Source organism: Ochotona princeps, chromosome 2 (assembly GCF_030435755.1).
Source record: "Ochotona princeps isolate mOchPri1 chromosome 2, mOchPri1.hap1, whole genome shotgun sequence".
NCBI classification, from domain to species: domain Eukaryota; kingdom Metazoa; phylum Chordata; class Mammalia; order Lagomorpha; family Ochotonidae; genus Ochotona; species Ochotona princeps.
In genome coordinates this window covers 92,413,569-92,421,293 of record NC_080833.1, presented here as the reverse complement: position 1 = coordinate 92,421,293, position 7,725 = coordinate 92,413,569, and the positions used below count along the sequence as shown (strand labels likewise).

General features: G+C 48.7%; 1 pseudogene; it reads left to right on the top strand.

Annotated features, from left to right (window-relative positions):
* Positions 1-569: 569 nt before the first annotated feature.
* On the top strand, positions 570-977 carry LOC118758573 (calmodulin-1-like; annotated as a pseudogene).
* Positions 978-7,725: the final 6,748 nt, after the last annotated feature.

Genomic DNA, 7,725 nt, shown 5'->3' with positions numbered 1-7,725 from the left:
TTTATTTGAGAAATAATATATATTTTTACACCTTTCCCTGAAATAACTGAAGGCCTAAAAGGCAAAATGACACACACACACACACACACACACACACACTTACAGAGAGAGAAAGAGAGAGAGAGAGAGAGAGAGAGAGAGAGAGAGAGAGAGAGAGAGAGAAGAGAGAATCTTGTAATAGCCAGGTCTGCGTCTGGCCAAAGTCAAGAACCAGGAACTCCTTTCTGATCTCCCACACTGACGGCAGGGGCATAAGTACCTAGGTCATATTCCACAGCTTTCCCAGATATGTTATCAGGAACCTGGATTGGAAACAGTGTGGCCAGGACTTGAATGGGTGCTCAAATACAGGATGCCAACCTTGAAAGCAGCGGTTCAACCCAATGTTTTAAAACACCAAATCTTCCACTGGACATTCAAAGAATAATAGCATAATAATGTGTTCTCTCAAGAAAATAAAGATCAAACCCTATGGTTTAATTAACTGATTTTAAACAAAACCTGATGAGAGTTTGAGTGGGGCGAGCAAGCTGATTGATCGTGTGGTTGTGACTAGGAAACTTAACAGCATGGCTCGCCAACTAATTGAAGAGTAGATCTCAGAATCTAAAGTTTGTTCACTTTTGGACAAAGATGGTGCCAGAACTCTAACAACAAGGGAACTGGGAACTGTGATGAGCTCTGCTAGGAAGAACCTCACAGGATATGATGAAGGAGGTAGATGCAGATGGCAATGACACAGTGGATTTACCTGAAGTGACAGTGATGGCAAGGAAAATGAAAGTTAGAGAAACGCAAGTGTATTTGATGAGGGTAGCAAAAGCCACATGAGTATAGCAGAGCTTCTCCACGGGATGACAAACCTGGTAGAGAAGTGAGCAGGTAAAGAGTTTGATGAAATGATGAGGGAAGCAGATGTTGATGGTGATGACCAAGCACACCATGAAAAGTTTGCACAAATGATGACAGGGAAGTGAAGACATTGTAGAGAACGCATTAAATTACTTGTACAACATTGCTTATTTGCCTTTTCTTTGTAACTCATCTATAAAAGGTTTGCCTTGCTGTCTCATATGTGTGTGTGTGTGTGTTTAATTCGTCCATATTTTCTTCCCTTATCTTGCTGTTGCTGTCCTGAAAACCATAAATTGGGAACACAATGCAAGTCTCCCGGTGTAATTTCAACCATCACCTTTGCATGCCAGATCTGCACTAGTAGGAAAACGAATTCAGGAGTTGGAGACATAAATCCAGTCCAAATACAGTGATATGGAATGTCATTTCTTTACTGAAAGGCTTACTTCCAAAACTCATTTTGGTCCTGGGTGTTGTTTTTTTTGAAGACTCCTTTTAGATGGATATATTATCTGGAAATAGGAAGAGTTTTATTTCTTCCTTTACAATCTAAATATCTTTTATTCATTTTTCTTACCTGATTACACTGTCAAGGGCTGCCAATATAACGTTGTGTCTTATTTCTGATCGTATGATCTTTCATATCTTCCATATGTATACTTTCACCATTTAGTATTTCAGTTCTAGATGCCTTTTGGCAGGTTAAGGTAGTTCTTTACTTATTGTCTCTAGGTGTTTTAGTTTAGTTTTTTTGTTCGTTTGTTTTTTACTATTTGGTGATGTATTTACTGAGTACTACCTCTCTTAGGTGCTCTCACAGGCAGTGAAGATATAAATTCGAAACAAAATGGGTGTTTCCTTCAGGTTTCTGGACTCCAGCAAGCAAATTGAAACACAGACAGAAAAACAGGTGCTTCTGTAGCTCTGGCTGGGGAAGCCAGAAAGAGGACCTGGGTGGAGCCAGGGAAGCGAGGGTGGTGGGAGCACTCCTTGAGGCACTAGTACCAGAACAAACTGCATCACTGCAGAATCAGTCGGGGTCACCCTCCTCGGCGTGACTGTCACGTCCCACAGTCTCAGCACGGAGCTGTCCCCAGGGTAAGCCAGCCCTGGAAGGTAGGGACAATCGACATGTCAGGCTGCATGATTTTGTACTGTGGGTCTGTTTTTGATGACTTCCTGGCCTCCCTCACTGAATGCCAGGATACTGCCAACATTGTCCCCCCGCTGAGAGCTGGCAACTGGGTTAAAGTCAAGGGAACTCAGTACAGGAGGTTCCAGAAAGAGGGAAATCCACACAGCTGAATCTCCCTGAGACCTTGTCCTGCAGAATCCTGGGCTGCTCATTACACCATGGGAAGCTGAGTGGAAAATGGCAGTGTCACACCCATCCCACAGAGCTCCAAGCCAGCGGCTCACAGGACCCTGGTTCCTTCTGTGTGGGTAACAAATGTGGGTGCCAAGGTGACTAGGAGAACTGAAGGACAAAGCCAATTGTAAACACGCAGAATGGGCCAGTGGTGGGGGTGGGGGTGGCGGCAAGGCAAGGCACTGGCTCTGGTGGTGCAATCAGCAAGAATAATCTTAGCACAGCTCTCTCACTGCCTGCCAATAAGCTGCCCTGTCAGTGTACCCACTGACGTGGGATGTGGGCAAACAAGAATCTTGTCACAAATGTATAGGCTGCCCCAGGCCAGGAAAAGATGCCTCCGTGTCACAAGCAGCCCATGCAGAGGTCCAGGGCTGTGACCTGCCAAGGACTACCAGCTTCTCAGCAACTCTGTGGACCTGCAGGACTCAGCAGCTGAGGCCTGAGCACCTCGGCCTGGCCATGACTATCATACTGAGGCATGGCTGTGGAGTGGGTGGAGTGGGTTGGGGAAAACACTCCCTGTAAGCTGTGTTCTGTAATTTTCCATAGACTGGTCTGGAAACGACTTCTGCAAAAAGCAGAAAGGGTCTCCAATCTTCCCAACTGGATGTTGGTTCATTGATGGCAAACTCCTTCCCAAGTGGGCTGCAGTGGTTCTTCCAAGTCCAAAGGAAGGGGCGGCCCAGCAGGCCACAGAGCTGATCCTTCACATCATGGTAGCGCAGGTCCCTGGCTGCTTCATCTGGAGAAAGGCAATTCACCTCGCCATCACTTTGAACCTTCAGTGCCAGGAATGGGGTGTCCCTCCCCCTTCGTTGCCACATGCCCAGGTGCCCCTCTCCAGCTCCCATAGATGCTCTGATCAACATCCACCAGGCAAGACACTGTACACTCTGCGAGCATGTTGTGCAGCTGCAAATTCTGGTGCAAGTATCCACACAACATGTGCAACTCGAACGTGAAGCACAGAATCTTCCGGACTAGCTCACTGTCCTAGTCGTCCATCACTTCCTGTCTGCATATGTCCAAAACCTCCTCCAGGGTAGGCCCGCAGGTGGCACACCTGCACACACGGCCCCCAGTGGCCATCACCCCCACATGACGTCAATATAGTGCCGCCCTCCCACCAACACTTTCCTGTTTGCTGTGGGCTGCCTTCCAGGGACAACCCTCATGGGTAAAGATGGCCCCTGGGGCTGTCCCCTCAGACGTGGGGGCCTCTGTCCTTCTCAGTGGAGGTGGAAAAACGCATCAGCACCACGAGCGTGCCAAGAGCATCGTCGCCACTGCGCGTGGTTGGTTCTGCTGCGGCTCAGACCTCAGTGGCTGCCAGATGCACCCTCGCAGCCTGCTTCGAGCTGCATTTCCTGCCTCGCCACCACCAGGATCCCGGGCGAAACTGCTGTTGCTGCGCTTCCGCAGGACAGTTCTAAGCGAAGTCCCCTGGACCCCGCTGTGCCCTGCTCCCCCTTTGTTCCCTCTGGTGAGCGAGCAGCGAGGCCTTGACCAGCGGCTGCTCTGGGCGTGAGAAGCCATCGCCTTAGGGCCTAGTCTCTTCCTACTAGGGTCTGAGTCTTCAAAGACGTAGGAGATGGTCCTGCCCCTCACCCTCAGGTGATGGGTGGTCCAGGATTGGAGCCAAAGTCTCCGATGTCCTACCTACTCGGTTGTATTTGGAGCCGAGAGGCAATGAACAGCTCCCATATTGGGTCCCGGCACTTGTAAGGTCTGGTTCATCCATTTTAACTACTAACTGTGCTTTTGTGATGTGGGATGTTGGTATGGGAGAAGTACCATGCTAGGGACAGGGGAGTTGGAGGAGATGGAATATACTTTCTGTAATTTCCACTCAACTTTGCTGTGAACTTTAAAACTACTCTAACAATGATATTTGTTAAAAAGATACATTTTAGAATTCTTAGATGAGTATCTACCATCTGTGTGCTGGGCAGAATCAGGCTGGACTGCAACACCCATTGGTTCCAGTGGAAGACAGGGATGGAAACAGAACTGACCCAACAATTGCAACCACCAGCTGATTGAGGCGATGGACTATACCGGGCCTCGTACTTGCAAGTACACACAAGAACCTGGTCTGGGTTCACCTCAGACAAAGTTTCTTTAGGGATTCCCTCAATTGAACTGCCAGACTCAGATCCCTAACCATGAAAAGACAGAGGACAGAACACATCAATCAACTACCCCAGCCATATGTTGGCAGTGAAAAACTGGGCAAACAGAGACTCTAAGGTGGACTATGACAACCAGTGGATTCTGCAGCGATTTCTTCACAATTGGAGTGGCGACATTGGCAGCAATTCATAACTAATGAACTATCAAAACCACCTGAGCAGGACCCTCGGAGCATGCCCCACATCGGGGACCTGGGATGGGTGGGAGGCTGGGTGGGGCTTCTCCCTTTACCCCCCCCCTTTACCCCAGATACAGAAAAAAAAAGTGTGGAAATGATAGTCTTACCCACTTTCCTGTAGCCCTTGAACCTTTATGCCCTAATTAACTATGTAAAGATTATCAAGATAAGATAATTACAAAAAAAAAGAAAGAAAATCAAGGATAGGTGTTGAATTTTGTCAGTGGTGAATAATCAAGAATCCTTTCTTTTTTGGACTGGCACATTATGTAGATACTTATCTAAGTTTTTTTTTAATTTTTATTATATTTTTGACAATCTTTACATAGTTAATTAGGGCACAAAGGGTCAAGGGCTACAGGAAAGTGGGTAAAACCATTGTTTCCACATCATTATTATTATTTTTCTGTATCTGGGGCAAGAGGGGAGCAAAAGGGAGAAGCCCCACCCAGCCTCCCACTCATCTCAGGTCCCCAACATGGGGCATGCTCCGAGGGTCCTGCTCAAGTGGTTTTGGTAGTTCAACAGTTCTGAATTGCTGCCAGTTTTGCCATTCCAACCACAATGAAATCACTGCAGAATCCATTGGTTGATATAGTCCACCTCAGAGTCTCCGTTTGCCCCTTTTTTCACTGACAACACATGACTGATGTAGTTGATCGATTTGTTCTGTCCTCCGTTCTCTTTTGTGGCCCTGGGTATCCTCTGCAGGTTGCTATGGTCTGCCATATCCTCCATGTGCACTGGATATGCTGCCCAATGCTCCATCTGAGCCTCTGAGGAGGGTCAGCTTTGACACTTGCACTCCATGGTCAGACCATGGAACCTGCACTTCTCTTCATGGTTGGGGTTCTGAGTTCAGCAGTTCGATTGGGGAGATCCCCAAAGAAACTTCATCTGAGATGATCCTAGACCTGATTCTTGTGTGTGTATGCCAGTACAGGGTCCAGCACAGCACATCGCCCCAATCAGCTTATGCACATGCTGGTTGTTGCAATTGCTGGGTCAGTTCTGTTTCCAGTCCTGTCTTCCACATGAACCAATGGGTGTTGCAGTCCAGCCTGATTCTGCCCATTTCATACTTGGCCCTCATGCAAAGCAGTGGGAGCTGCAGCCTAGTCGGAGCGACTCCCCATAACCCCCATCAGGCCTGCCCCCACCCTGGTTCCTGTGCTTGCCAGTTTGTACAGCAGAGTAGTCAAGTGTGTCCCACACCCCTTTTAGCTCTTATACATGTCAATGGGCATTGAAGCCTAGTTCAACCCAATCAGACCCACTATCCAGCCAAATACATGCTGGTGGATGCAATTCTGTCTAGCCACGTCTGCCCCTGCCTGGCTTTCATGCCCTGGTTTTCATGCTCTACAGTGGGAGTGGTGATCCAAGAGGGAGGTATTTCCCTACTGGGCACAATCCCGGATCATACATTCTCCTGGTGATTCTGCAGTTCAACCCAACAGAATTAGCCCCCAGTGCCAGCATCTGTCAGCTGATGCTGCAGCAAAGCCCAACCAACCCTCACCCATTCTGATTTATGCTTGCAATAGTAGGGACAGTCAATCAAACCTAGCTTTTCCCTGCTAGCTCACATGAGACCCACAGGTGTTGTTGCCCCATCCAGTCTGGTCTGCCTCCATCCCAACTGACGCTTTCCAGTGGGAGCGGTGTTCCCCCTACCAGCTTTACCCCCTCTCTCCCTGGTTTCTATGTGTGCTGGTTGGGCACTGTGGCCCAGTCTGGCATGGCCCCCTCGCCTTGGCATTTGCCAGTGGGTTCTGTAGCCTGGCCCAGCCCGACTCATGACCAATTCCAGCTCACGCTGGTGAGGGTTACAGTCTAGCCCAACCCAGCAGGCACCCAATCCCAGCTGTAATGTGTACCAATACGTGTTGCGACCGAACCTGGCCCGACCTACACTCTGTTCTGGTGCTCAGATTTGCCAGCGGGTGATGCAAACTGGTTCAGCTTGGTCCGCCCCTGACCTATGCTGGTGGGTGCCTTTCCTGGCCTGGTCTATGTTGCTCCCTATCTTGGTTCTTGCACTCACCTGCAGGGACTGTGTCCCAACAGAGGAGTTGCCCAAGCTCCTCCATCAGAACCTCTCCCAATGCCAGAACTCGAGCATATCGGTGAGTCCATGGGCCAGCCTTATTTAGTCTACCTACTGTCCTGGCAGGAACAGTGGCCTTTCCTTGCTGGCCTTCAATTTATTCTGCTTCTTACTGTTGGATGTTTCAGCACAGCCAAGGCTCGTCCATACCCAGACACAGCTCACACATGGCTCAGTAGGAGCAGAGACCTAGCCTAGTCCGTACTATATCTACCCAGGTTCTGCAGAGCACCAGATGGTGTTGGAGTCTAACCTGGCTTGGTGTTCCCAGCCCCAGTTCACACTTGTGCCAAGGGAGATTGCAGCCATATCCAGACCAGAACATAGCCCCCACTCTGGCCCTTGCACTCACCGGGGGGAACCCCAACCCAGCCAAGGTATCCTCTTTGTTCCCCAACCAGGCCTGTTCCCAGCCATTTTGGCCTTGTATGAGCTGGTGAACACTGCAGCCCGGACCACCCCACACTCTATACAGGATGCACATTTGGGTGCTGCTGCCTTGACCTGCCCAGTGATGGCAGGTTCCATAGTCACGCCTAGCTCAACCCATCATCACCCCATCTCTCTCTCTTTTTTTATTAATTACATTGCATTATGCGACACCGTTTTATAGGTACTGGGATTCCTCCCACCCCTCCCCTAACCCTCCCCCCATGGTGGATTCCTCCACCTTGTTGCATTACCACAGTTCAAGATCAGTTGAGATTCTTTCATTGCAAGCATATACCAAGCATAGAGTCCAGCATCTTATTGTCCAGACAAATTCAACGGCTTGTTGGGGAGACCATCTCTGGCCTGAAGGTAGAGCCGGCAAAGTATCATCCCTATCAATTAAAAGCCCCAACATAACATCAGCAACAATTTATAACGTTATGGAATTAATTGACATAGTATTGAGTAACCAACATGTTTAAAAAAAAAAATGCAAGTTCTATACCACATCCTGTGACTCCTTCGTTGACATTTCAATTTTATTTTATACACGACCGGGTTCTATACACCTTAAAATGGCTATAG